Genomic DNA, 14,800 nt, shown 5'->3' on the forward strand with positions numbered 1-14,800 from the left:
CTGTGCACAGGACTCCTAATGCAATCAGTGTGAACTGGAGGTACCGTAAACTCATGATGCAATAAATGCTGTATCAGACAGGTGTGAATTTCTTCTTGATTAGAGTAGAAGAGCAGGTACAGACACCTAACAGCACACACATTCCACAAAGGAGACAGCCTCTTGTTGACTATTTAGATACCTCCTCCTGGGGCTGCAGGGGATAAGGTATTAAATCTTGTGCTGGTGGTTCTGTACACACCAGGGATTTGACCATCTGATTTAACTCTTCTTATTCTACTTAAAAAATAAGACCACTCCAACCATCAGCAGCATTTGCCTAAGCAGGGACCCAGTGGCATTAACTACATAGGAGTTCAGCTTCACAAGTGTCAGGATTTACATGTTTGCTTCCGTTCTGACCTGAAATAAAATGAAAGCTTTTCAATGCCAACAAAGCAGCCTCAACGCAAAGTAGCCACTTAGCTACTAGCTAGGGTATTAGACAGAAAATCCTGGTTCAAACTCATGCTATTTCTTTTCTTGACCATAGATTTGACCCTAGGTCCACTTTAGGCAGTGGTTGAGACTAGCTTCCACCCACGACAATCTCAGAAACTTAAAAGCAAAAAAAAAAATTTAAGGAAAAAAGTTTTGGTTAGATCCAAAAGACAAATTCACAAGAATGATGTGCTGAACTGTGCCCTAGGACGTCAGACATCCCCTTCCTGAGCAGAGCTTTTGTGTATCATTGAAGATTCCTGAAATATTTTTTTTAATTACTCAGATGTGGTCCAGGAAATAACATTTAAAGCTGATATCAGACAATGCAATTGTTTGGACTGCTTCAGAAGCAGCCCCAGAGTAACATCCAACATTTTGTCAGAAGCCAGTAACAGGTATTACACGAGAGCTCAGGAGAGAAATCGGTTCTCTTTGATGTGATCTCATTTCCCTGATGAGCAAAACCTTTATTTAATAAAGCATTGCAATTGGTTCATTCTGCAGCAGCACTACGGACTTACTGTGTAAAGAGAAGCTGGTGCAGAGAGAACAAGTCAATTAAAGAAAAAAGGAAGCTGTACTGCAATCTTTCAGAGAGATTGTACGATTACAGCAAAGTTAAATCAAGAGATTAATCCAATTCTCACTTGCCCTGTTTGCTAACAAAAGCTTATACATGACACAGAACAGTCTCTTCACTTTTTAACCAAAATCTGGAATGCAAATTTAATTTTTATTTTCTCTTCTAAGCGATCAGTCTAACACCAGAGGAAGACTGCAGAAGTAACTCTTCCAGTTTTTAATTCACTGCTATTACCCTTTCACTATCAGCATCCCGAGGCACCAGCTTGGCTTAGATATCCTTCAGTGCCAGGTATTGTGTGCATGCCTGTAAACATGACAGTGCTACTTTTCTCTGCCTCCCAAAACAGCTGATACTTCACCAACACACAGGCCATCGGTTATCTGCCTGTGTGCTGGGGATCATCACTACAAGACATTCCAGCTCTCTTCACTAGCCAGAGCTTTGACGGCAGCAATGAATTTTTAGCAAGTAATAGAGAAAGTTGGATAAACAACACAACCCAGAGAACACTTTCACTGTGGCCATAACTCTTCACACATATATCAGTTAGTGCACCCAGACTCATCTGAGATTGCTCAGTGCCGTTCTCACACAGCTCGTTTCAATTTGTTATGGAGTTCAAAGAAAAGCCTGATGAGTAAGAAGCAGTCTACACATTGACAGCTCAATCAGAACATGCTTTGCATGGTGTGAACTTAGCAAGATAGGTACCAGCACCCTTCACCCCAATGTGAATTAATGTGCCATCACAGCCTTCAGTCAGGTAAGGATGCCTAACTCATTTCAGGAGCCTCCAGCTTAACAGAAGGCACGCTTGTTTTGTCCTGGTTTTGAAACCAATGCAAACACGACCAGTGGGGAGTTGTCAGATCTCCAATACTTAATTTATGGCACTGTTAGAGTCAAAACTAAGATGGATCAAGGGCAAAGCAATTAAAAACAAGACTGGGGAATGGCCCTACTTGCATCTGCCTCAGGCACCTTTATCCGCTACAGGAACACATGGGCATTATCCCTGCAGGACTCAGAGGACTGGCAACCCACCTCCCCAGTGCATGATTAGAGACTTTGAAGATACAAGCGCTACATGAACGCTAAAGGGAATCTTTTCATTCATCCTTTCATTCATCCTAATGGCATTCACTGCAGGGATTATTGCTAGAAACACAAAAGAGATGAGCATCGGCATAGTGACAAAGTTTGTAAGACTCTAAAGGCTTTACATCGCTTGCCCACCTGCTAGGGAAACAGCTCTGCTATCTGTATTCACTGCCTGATAACAGCAGTGGGTTTCAGTATTTTTTTCTTTTTTTAATTAATCTACACAATTGTTAAAATTTAATTTTCAGCATTTATCTTACACAAATTTTAGGAGAATCTAGAATCTTGAGTTTATTGCAACCAGCTAGATCACATGAAGATTAAAGATGGCAGTGGAGAGGCAACAAGGTCTAGCAATAGTTCTGCGGCCTCCTCTTAGGCACAAAATAGTCCTTCCATTCAATACGCTGAACAACACGCAGAATATTCACACAGGTTGTCTGACAGAACCAAAAATGGAAATCCATTTCTGGGAATTCTATCTGGAAATGCCCTGCCTAACATAAACCATAAGAGGCTCCACACCTGAACTCCTTTCTTATAAAGCAGTGTATCAGACCTCTTTGCAAACTCTAGGCAGGTGTAATGCCTCTGAACAGGAAGCATTCTCTTTCTACAGTAGGCGAGAAAACCGCAATAAACTTGGTAGCTTGTCTTAAAAAAGAAAATCCTGCAATCCTAGATTCTAGTGCATCTCCCCAGCCAGCCAGCAGCAGCATCTTCCCTCCCGTTGTTAAATGATGGCACACATAGAGCAGCGTGCATCAGCTGGCACATGGATGAATTATTGTGGAAAAACTGGCTTCAAGTCCTTTTTCAAGATGAAGTAGAAAACAGCGTAATCTTCAATTATCTATTGTTATTCATTATTAGAGAGAGTCTTACAGTGAGTGCTTACACAGTGAGACGTATACAAAACTAAAGTAGCTGTCACGTCACAGCTATTCCATCTTACTCTCTTCAACCTGCTCTGCCAGTTAATCGCAATGCAGCGGCAGAAAGCAGCACACGTACCCGCCGCTTCAGTAGGAAAGTGCAGACAAGCTGCTTGTGTAACTTCTCCAGCCTTTTTGCCCAGTTGCACAGGGGACCCAGAGCTTATGGAGCTGGGAACCATCCCGTTCTCTTTTTATGCTATTTGGTTCATTACATGACCTTCAAGGACCTTGTTGTCGCCCATAAGCAAAAGCATTTTGATGTGTGTGCTTCATTACAGAAAATTATGCTCAGAGCAAGTCTCTGGTAAATCACGTGGAAAAAACTATCTCCATGAGAAAAGATTTCCCCAAACCACCACAACCAGCCCTTCAATTATTAGAAAAGTACTCTGGGGAGGAAATGGAGTTAAACAAAGGCTGTACCATATGTAGTGTGCAATGCTTTCAGTGGCACGACGTATTCTCATTTAGGTACTGTCACTTACAGCACAAGTTAAACAAGATGTTACAGAAAATGGGCTTGTCAGCCAAACAAGGATTTCAGGCAATATCCTAATTCTTGAACACAGCCTATTGACAGTGATCTACATATGACAGGAAAGCTCCCTAGCAGATGGGAAGCTGGCAGGCTGTTTTGATAGCTGTAGTCCAAGGAAGATTGCCACTGAAAACTCTGACAGTTCTGTAGCAGCATAGACAAAGTAAGTAAGCAGACTGTAAATATAATTAAAAGGACGAGAGGGATTGGTTATCAAGGGAGAACTAGAAGGGTTTGAAAGGTGTATATGGAAATATTTAGGCTAACACATAGGAGTTGTATGACAACATTAAAATACGAGAATGATGAGTATCAGGAAAAGAATAAATTTATGGTGAAATCCACAAGGCTGTTTACTAAAGCTACAGATACACTTAACTAAGATAATTAAAAACTATAAGCAGACATGACATTTAAGGAAAAAAAAAAACATAGAAAACGATCTGGCATCAGCAAAGAATAAGTGATCCAATATAATTTTCATGACTAAGTCTCACAAAGGACATGCTGCAGACCAGCGATGTGATATGCACACGTACACACGCAGTTGCTATCGCTGCACACTTACGTGGCTTCTGCAATTGTTAGGTCTCTTGGTTCAGCACCAATATTGTAATTTCTCCTGGGAGAAGTCCTTAGGACTTGTATTGCTGACAGAGAAAACTAAATTTTGAGGCTGAGCAGACATACTCAAACCTCTCCGCATGCCAGCAGCGGCGAGGCCCGGAGCAGGCTGGAGGTTGGGTGACTGGTGGCAGCTCAGGCACCAGTGTCACCGGCCGGCAGCCCGGGCACGGCGCAGGGGCTGGGGCTGGACACCCGTCCCAGGTGACAGGGTCAGCACAGCGGGCACTTGCCCTGCTCAGCAAAACCAAAGGCAGGTGCAGAGAGCCTGCTCACAGATGGGGATGGTGTCAGTTAAAGGAGGTGACAAAATATGCTCTGCACGGAGTTTACTCTTTTAGCCAACAAATAACAAACTAAATGAGTGTCCGTTCAAGGTGCATATTAATTTTCCTCTTCACTGTACTACTCATTAGGCATTACTTCTACACGAGGCCTAAAGAGAACAACACTGAGAGTAACAGGATCTCTGGCTCCGAGCCCCTCTATCTAAAGGGAAGTTCCTCTGAGACCCCTGCTAGCAATGACCAAGAGTAACACTCCTGGGGATACAAAGGTTATACACAAACCAGTGAGCTCTTCTTCCATAAACATCAGTAAGGTCACCTCCCAAACATGACAGAGTTGTACATTTTATCTTCAGTTTTTGCATTCAAGATGATGCAGTCACAGGTCAGCAACTCATTCAAAGCATAGTTAACAAACAAAAACTTACCATCACTAAGATTCTCTTCTGTAGTCTCCAGTCATCCTGTAGCTAGAGAGGTACATTTCCTGAAGGATGCTTTATTTCTCCTCCCTTGCAGGATTTTTCTTTGTTCCATAACACTTCTATCTCATACAGCTAGCTGAGAACTTGAATCTGTTTGATTTTTCTATTTCTCCACAGATACAGAAATCTGGTTTTATACTTCAAGGGCTCCTTGGTATATCTAAAACCAGATTTGAGCATCCCACACATACCTGTCACAGGAGATTCTGGTTAGCGATATCCTGAGCATGACAAACCAAAAATGGTTCCTAAACAAAGCAGCATTAGCTGTGTTAAAGTAGTTGTCATTTACAATAAAATGTTTACTGCTAAGGGAGAAGTACAAACAGAAAAAAACCTGAAAAGCCTAGATATGCTTAAAAAACCCCAAACAAATAAACAAAAACCAAAAGCAAATGATGAGATCTTACAAGACTACCTGTACTTGAGACAACACCGAAGAGAGTTTGCAGTGTTCTAATTTAAAATGAGAGAGAACACATGGTTGCTATTAAAGGAGTAATCAGCATAATTAAAGTCACCTGTAACATTTAGAGCACTTGTAAACTAGAAAATAAGGATGTCTGAGCACCATGTAGCTTTATAAAACATTAGCAAAGTTAATATTTGACAAGATTGTGTGTTTGATAAAATTTTAAAATAGGAGTAATGCAAGTGCAACATAAAATATTTGATGGAGGTACACCAAACATGGGCAAAGTACATAGCACAAGATATAGTTTACAAGTATGTAAAATATGTAATTTATGTATTAAAAGCTACACTTCTGGTTTCAGTGGTTTTCCTGCAAAGAGATCAATGCTGAATACCTGTTCCTGCTGCTCCCCTACTAAGTCAGAGATCAGCATTCTGAAATGATTAGGGTGTGGATGTTAGTAACAGAAGTTTAACATCCCTCTTCTGGCTTCTGCTCTACAGACATAATGCAACATCATTAGTTTTCATGGAACTTTTTGAAGTGAAATGTAATTAAATGACATCTTTAACTGCATTGTCTAGCAGTCTGAATGACTGTTTTAAGGAGAGTTACTATAATAAATCCACTGCTACCCCTGAGTTCGTCTCTCAGTGGAGCTTCTCAGTGACAGAGAATTTAGAGCTGCTACTCCAGCACTGCCAGGCCAGGAGTTAAACCAGGACTTTATCAGGCAGGTGAGTAATTCCTCCCCTGGGGAGAGACAGACAGACTCACAGAATGATGTTCAAACACCACTACCCTTAGCTTGCTAGGAGTGTGTAGCTGTTTCACTCCCTTATAACAAGTTCAGTGTCTTCTCTTTAAAAGCAAGTGGATATATTTTTCCTTTGCCTCTTATCAGTACAAGTCTTTTCACCACAGAGAAGATCAAGACTCTTGTTTTTTAAACCAGTGTGTTCAGTGAACACCCTCGGCCGGGTTTGGCAAGTCTCCCTGCATGCAGCACTGCTTATTCTTGACAGACTGAGGCACACTCCAGACACCTATGGAAACAAATCCTCATCCATATTTCATCTTTCCACTTAAGTAATTCCCTTTCTACGTCAGGTCACTATATCTATTTTTAAAAGTAATCAACACGTGTCCTTTATTGTGTGTTTTATCCTGTAATACAGAAAATGGGCTTGTTGCCACTGAAGCTCTACAGAAATACCTCTAAAGCTGATTTTCCCTAGATTATTTAGAAGCAGAAGCTATCTCTGACCACTAGACACTTTTCTGTGTTCCCTATGTCCCTTCTGCTGTCACAGAAAGACAGATGGCTCTTCTGAGCACCATGTAGAACTCCAGTAAGAGCATGCTTCTCTCAAGCTCCAACTGTTTGGAAGCAAAACTCAAGATTCAGTTCCCTCCACCTTCCAAGTTAATAAGTGACCAGATTTTCCAAACTACTCTGCAGAGTATATCCATGCTGTAAGAATGCTGTCCAAAAGTGTAACAATCTCAGCTGAAGATACAAAATATTTTGGAAAACTCAGCATTTCTTTACGTAGCTCATAGGGGTTGTGCAATGAGTTTTCCAGTGGTTCAATCTGTATACTCCTCACCTGTGAGATTAATTTAAAGTGAGATCTTGCACCTTGTCTGACCAGACCATGACAGTATAGAACAACTCAATGCTAGTCTCAAACTGTACATCACTGGTGTGTATCAGCATTTTTTGCAGATATTTACAAAAAAAATCTTGCTTTCACTGAAAATTTTGGCAGCATCTTCAATCAGGGGAGACAGAGGAGTAATTTTATCAGATCAGACCAGTGAAAATCTAATATCTTGCCTCTATCAGGGACCAGATTGTGTTACTTCAGGAAAAAATGCAAGAAACACTGTTTAGGGTTTAAAACTACCATCTAATCTTATAATAAAATGGTACTCTAAGAAACTTTAAAGTAACTGTTGTTCACCTCATGGATTTTCTTCTTGTTGCCCACCAGAACCTTTGGAAATTTTTCTTTGTAGTTAACTCTCAGTGCTGCTGGTACACAGGAAGGTATGAAGTGGTCTTTTGGTTTTATTTTGGTGGTGGGAAATGCTTTGCTCCAAGAAATCATATGATAATTTTGGACAATCGAGTTCCGCAAGCCAACTGTGCAAGGACAAAATAAACAGCTTGGATTTTAACTTCATAGCATTCTTATGATTTTCATCCTCTAGTGATTCCTTGCTCTTTTACTGTGAAGGAGGGTAGGTGAAGCCTGTAAAACACATCAGCTTTGTTGAGATAGAGCAGCAAAGTTTTCAAGAATATTTTACTATCAGGCACTGCATAATTGCAGCCCTTTCACTCTTGTCTTGTTTTGTTTCCTGGTCAGAGCAAGTGGTAACAACTATTCAGGAACTACCTCTTCTCAATAATTTTGGCATTTGAGTGATGCACACAAATTTGTCACTTGCCATATCTTGGGTGCAGGGATACAGATGTATCTTACTGCTACAGCTATTCCGCTGGCTGGAGTCCAACTACCTTCTTAGTACTGTATTTTGTGTATATATACATTAAGCATCAGACTGCAATCTTTTATGTACCAGTAAAATCACAATGCAACCAATAACAGACACTTATTAAACAATGCTGTGATTTTATAAACAGACCTGAATTGTCTCCAAGCTTACTACACCATTTTAAAAAGGAGTGTCACAGACATCATACTTTCCAAAAGAAAAACACAGCCTGGGTTTATCACAAGGTGTGAAGTAAAACAGTGTTTGGATAGCAATTATAACATTCTTCATCGTTACAAATAAATATCTGAGGAATAAGAATTATTTTGATCTAAGGAAGAGGCAGTGTAGTATTCCAGGTAGAGTTTAACAGAAATTTATTTCATGAAAAGCTTCATTAGCCTGAGTCATTTTACATCACATTAGCTTCAGACACTCTGTTTTAGCATACGTTCACTTTCTTCCACTCTTACATTCCTTCCTCATCTGTCAAATCCTTCCTGAATGCTTTTTCTATACACCATCATTAGATCATTAGCTTCCATCACCACCTGTTGCACACTACACCATTAAAAGATGCTGATTCAGAAAATACTTCATCTGGCACTACAGATAGAAGGATGGCTGAAAGCAGGATTCATCTTGGCTGCAGAAAATCAATTTTTCTAAAACTTAAATTTACATACCATGCTAGACAGAATTCCCTTTCACAACCTTCATGATACAGGATCTAGTCAACAAGAATTGGTGAAACTTCTGTATCCCCTAGTTACAGGGATCACTACACTCAAGAGACAGAGGCCATCACGTCTTTGTCCTGGCAATCCTGTGTGAAAGCCGATGGCTTCCTACCTAACTAGAGTACATCTTTTGATCAGACATTTGGCAGTCCCTCTTCTCCTTTTTGTGGATCCCTGCTATCTGCCTCTAATCCTATCGCCTCTCCTCTGATTTTGCCATCTTCAGCTTTCTTTTTGTTATAGTCCTGGCTTTGTGGGCCATTTCCCACTTTTAAGTAATGGCACTAAGCATGTTTAAATTCCTGACAATTAAAACTGTGGAGCAGTGAGCCCTCCTGAGAAAATTCACCTGTTTTCTGCTGGTTTAGCCTGTGGGCACTGAGCATTTGGAAGCTTTACTTTAGTCTCTGTGAAGATCTGATCTTGAAGATGGCACTCTTTGTTGGCCCTTTCCTCAGAGTGGAGTTGGGGAGAAGACTGTTCTGAAAGGCTTTGAAATAACAGCCCCCCACAGCCAGGGATGTGGTCAGCAAAGGCAGCAAGTAAATATGGGGAGGTGGTCTCACAAAGCAATCTGTGTGGAAGACGTGTGTGGCCTCACTCACTCCCCTGTGAAGCTGGGAGGCTTCACGTTCCCTACGTGGCTTTTCTGTACATTCAGAATTGTCAGAACAAACTTTTTTTTTTTTTTAAGATGAAAAAGAGAAACTGAAGAAATCTGGAGGAAAGTCAGCAATTAAATGCAATGAAATAAACATGGCTCAAGTACTCCATCTTAACTCATTGCAGGACATTTCTCTAGTTCTAAAAGGAATAGCAAGATAATTGAATCTCACCTGTGCTGGCAGCACTATCAGTGAATACCAGTGGGAACATTTTTAATTAGCATTTTAATTATCAGCATCTACTTTGGAGCCCTCTTAAAATCTTTCCAAACAGATCTGTGCAAAGAGCACCTTACTACTACATGAAAATGCAAGGCTGGGTCGTCATAGATTCTTTGGGTTTCCATCCCTACCAATGCATCAGTCAGTTTGCTGCAGTGAATGGGCAGTAAAGCTCAGCTACTCTTCTAATCTACATTGGGAACAGTGCTGTAAATCCAAAGGCAAAACTGCAAGGGACGAGCCTGATGGACACTACAAACCCACCTGTGGCTGCTGCAACACTGTGAGCTCTGGACACTCACCAGAGGGAAGCATGAAGCACTAATAGGGAACATTCCAGCCTAGGAGTTAAGACAGCCAAGCTCAGAACCCACCTGTACCTTGACTAACAGACTTCTCTGGGCTTTATTACCATTAAAAAAAAACATGGATGACACTGATCCCAGTGAAATACTACTCAGTTGTTTTTTTTTACTGGCTAATTACAAGGGAACTGAGCGTTATATTCTTCCCTCCTTCACATTTAATTATTTTTTAAACAGACATGATCTCATAAGATGGGAGAAAACTACAATACTGGTGTCAAGTCCTCTTGTTGGTCTCCTCAGAAGCTGAGAGAACTACTGGCACTAGTCCAGGACCAGCAACAAAGAACAGCACAAGTTTGGATAGCAACTAGTCTTGCAAACCTAAGAGCAATGCAAAGTAAACCAAACACAAAATAGAATGATGATTGGCAGAGATATGATGACTCTACTGCTGGAAATAAAAGTGCTATGAATAATTAGCCACCTCTGACCCAGGAAAACATTGACTTCATTTGCAGCACAAAACTGATTGCAGATGGTATTGGGGAGAAGAATCAAGCTATTCACTGTGCTTTCCCCTCATCAGAAAAATTCATTTCCTCTCTACTGTTGAGCAATGAAATATACCTGATTGGATCTGCTGAGACGACTTCACATAGAAGATTTGGAATGAAGAATTAAAGAGCCTGTGGGATGATGCTAAAGGTAATCCTATTAAACCAGTGGGCTAGAGGGGAAAATGCACACTTATCTCCTATTTTAATAAAGACTAAAATAAATCCCTTAAAGGAACAAATTTATTTGGACATTTCTTTGAAAACCTAGTGTCACTGTTGCTGAATGGGATGCTGGATATCAGTGCACGAACGAGGACATTTCTCATTCCCTACTGCTCCTCCTGTTCGTTCCCATCACTGCTCACTTCTTCCTATACCGCCAGCTGCTCCCTGCCTTCCTGCTCCACTGCCTCCCGCACGCCTGCACGCCTCCCTCCATCTGACTCACGTCTTTGCTGAGTGCCAGCTCTTGTCCAGCCTTGTCTGCTGATAGGTCTCACCTTCACAGGGATGGCAGCTTCATCTGGGGCTCCCAGCACTCCCTGGCCTCCGTAATACATCAGCTGTAGCCATGACTCCAAGGCCCAAGAGAGAGAAAAAGCAAAGAAGAGAGAGAAAAAGCAAAGAAACATTCTTACAATAGGCTGAGGTACCTGCCTCCTGTGTGCTCTTGTCAAACACCTTTACCCCTCCTCAGATGATGCCAGAAGAGTGAGGCATCTCAGACTGGAAAGAAGCCTGAAGATAAAGAATAACATTATCCCTCATTATACCTTGCCACAGCCTTTGGCTAGTGGAGGATAGGACAGAGTAAAGCCTGACTGAGAATACAGCTTGAACTGTCTCTCTGGCAATCTCCATTGCCTTCAGCATGTACAACATGTCTGACATATGCGGGTACTCACTGGAAATCAGGTACTACAGCCCCTCTGTTGAATGCTGCCTCAGAACAAATGAGTTTTAACACTGCCTTTCCAGGGCCATTAGAAATAAAGTCTAAAGCTTGGAAGGAGGAGGAGGCATTTAGATCCTTTTCTCGTGCCTCTGCTGCATCATTGGAGGGCAGACATCTCTCACATCAGGAAGAAAAATAGGCACCTTACAGTAGGCAGCTCAGCTTGGTTTTAAGGCAAGTTCACAACTCAAGAAGCTAAATGTACTTACTTATAGTTAAAGAAGTCTGCTTTGGAATTGTTGGGATCACAAAAAAGCCAATCACTTGTCGAACCAGACCCAACCTGTGGCCACACCTCTTTCTAGGCTCCCTGCTAGATCTCTCTTCACTTAAACAAGCTATTCTTTTTTTGGTTAAACATTTACTTTTTATGGAACATCAGCAAATGTAAATTTTCCCCCTCTCCTCCCATACCTTGCCCTTAAAAAAAGATAAATGCTCCTTAATAAAGTTGGCAAGTCCAGGCAACACCAGTAAGCATGAAAATTTCCTTCTCCCCCAGACAAAGATAACTGACTTCTCCGAAGCCACTGATGTCCGTGCTTCAGTCCTGTTGTTTCAGTCAGTCTCATCCTTTCCTGTAGCACTTTGAGCCTCTGGTAAAGTGCAGCAAAGAACATTAGTCATCGCACTAAATCAGGAGACACAGACCCCCTAAGACAATATGACAGCGTTTAACAATACAAACTAAATTTACAGGATAAAGCAGCTGGTATGAAAATAACTGCATCTGCTTCACTACCAACGTTCTCCCACTTGCATGCGCTTAGCAGAGATGGTGATGAATCACATTTAATCACACGCTATTAGAGGAGGATCAGACCACACCGTGTGACCAGGTTAATAGGTTGGAGATACGCATATCTGATGCCAAATTAAAACAATTCTTAAAATAGAACTGCAATATTCTTTAGGAGCTATGCCTCCTCACCTTACAGATCAGGCAAGCAGCTCTGTCTTCCATAACTTCCAGGCAAGCAAAAGGCCAAAGAAGAATAATTCCCTTGCTCGGGAGTTTACCATGCAATTCCCATTGAATTATCCTAGGTTACCCAGATTAATTGGAAGGATGACTAATAGAGACTGCTGGCTTGCAGAGGCTTTTGTGGTAAAAATCAGATCATGCACATAATTTTCTAGGATAAGATATTGCTTAAACTCTATCTAGCTGCCATTAACCATCCTCTAGGTGAACCATCTCTCATCATTATCAATACCATAATCAAACTAATATGTTTATTATTAAAAAAAGTGGATTGCTTTTTTCCTCTCCTCTTCACCTCTATGCTCATACACATACCTCTCTTACATCATACCACAAGTCTTCTTTCAATGCTCTTAAAAATCAGAGATAGGGAATTTGTTCCTTTATGCTGTGATCTGCATTTTATTTCACTACCAGATGAATCCACAGAGTTATCCAAATGGGTAGAAGAAACATGCTGGTTTTACTGAGGAAATGTTCTCAGCAAGAACTCAGGTGTCCTTTTTTACTTCATGTCCCCTTTTACCACAGCTCTGGCTGCTCCCAGCTCTGACATACCAACTGCAGTGGTGGGCTGCCACCCTGCGTCACCCTTCTCTGTGATGGGTTGTCAATACACACAAAGAACAAGTTAATTCACTGAAAGTGTAAACTATAAAGGCAAAAAGCTATGAAGACATTAAGAGTTGCAATATCTACCAGACTGAAGATTAAGATGTACTCACAGACCTGCATTTCTTTAAGTGATGTTCTCATTTAGCAGGATAGAAACATTCCTGAAAAAAAAATGCATACAACCAAGACTTCAAAAATTAGGTGCCTAAGATTAGGCTTCTAAACCCATAATTAAGTCTTTAAGTAAATGGCCTGATTTTCTTCAGTATTGAACACACAGCTGCTCAGACCGCCTTCATTAGGAACAGAGGGATGCAAGGCTCTCCGACAAAATGGAATAAAGAAAGAAAAAGTCAGGCCACTTCCTAGGGTACATTATGGTGGAATTAAATAGTGGCTTGAAGTCAGTACATTCAAAAATGGTTACCTTCATCCTTTTTACATCAGTTTCAAGCCTGCTGCCCAACACATTAAATACTGAAAAGAAAACTGTTCATGAATACATGAATTTACCTTTCAATTCAATTTAAAAGCATTTTTCATAATAATATATAAAAATATTAACTGTAGAAAAAACCCCACCACTGTATATGAGCAGATAAAGTCAGATCTTAGTACCACAAGATGAGCCAAGCCCTGTACAAATCAGATTTATTCACTGTATAGAATCCTGATTTTACAGAGACAGTGTCCATTTCTCGAGCCCTCCTCTAGCAGGGTTAGGCCTACTGGCATTTAGTCACATTTCAAATCTGTACACATTTAACAGTGCATTTACAAAGTACTTTTCTGCAATGGGATTTGACAGCACTTACTTAATCTCTCAAAATTACACCATTTTATTACTGCAGGATATGTAGTCAATTTACATACTAATAACAAAACTGTTAGGAAAACATTAAAGTGCACAAAGCGAGATGAACACAGTTTTGCCAGCAATACAGCATTAGGATCAAGAGTCTTGTCATACCAACCTTTCTTTCCCTTATAAACAAAAAGCTTTCTAAGAACCTTTCCAAGGCTTTATTGGATAACAATAAGGATAATTATAGAACTGAGATGAAACCAGTGGTTCTCTTGTAATGGAATCCCGCCAGTTCCAGCTACTTGAGTGCCAGCACAACTTGGCAGGGACTCACAGACATTGTTCTTTCATGGCTTTTTTCTGTCTATCTATCTCAAGGGAGGAGGTGACTTCTCGCCAGGTGCTGGGCACCCTCACAGCCAGCGGTAACTTGCAGTATTGCAGCCAGAGTAGCAGAAGCCAGTACTTGAAGGAGGCCTGAAGAGTGAACGATATTTGCAGAACAGCAGAAGGGTCTCTGCAGAAACCTTTGCTGTAAAGATTTTGGGCTAGTGCGGGATTTTTAGGTTTCTCTGTTATTTCAGAATTTATTTCTACAGACACTGCGTCTGCATTTTAGTGTGAGGAGGGGAAGGTAAAAAAGCAGAGATAATGGATCTACTGCTAAGAAAAACTCATGTCAGATACAGCATAAATCTGGCTGATCTGCCCTTTCTGTACTCATATTATGCTGTTGTCAGGTGGACAGTGTCTACTCTTAGCTTATTTTCCAAACAGGAATCAGTTAATTATTGTACAGATTCTAAATTAAGACAACATATATACCTAATGATAAAGGCACCAGGTGCATCTCTAGCCACTAGACAACGGAGGGAGTACAAGGGAAGGGAAGTGCAGGGGAGATGAGCAAGACAGAATTCAGCCAATTATTCTGCAATAGAATAGTAGGGGGGAAACTGCCAATTTGTCACTGATGGAGTACTGAC

The sequence above is a fragment of the Tyto alba genome, unplaced genomic scaffold (genome assembly GCF_018691265.1).
Source record: "Tyto alba isolate M040663 unplaced genomic scaffold, T.alba_DEE_v4.0 Super-Scaffold_19, whole genome shotgun sequence".
Taxonomy (NCBI): Eukaryota; Metazoa; Chordata; class Aves; order Strigiformes; family Tytonidae; genus Tyto; species Tyto alba.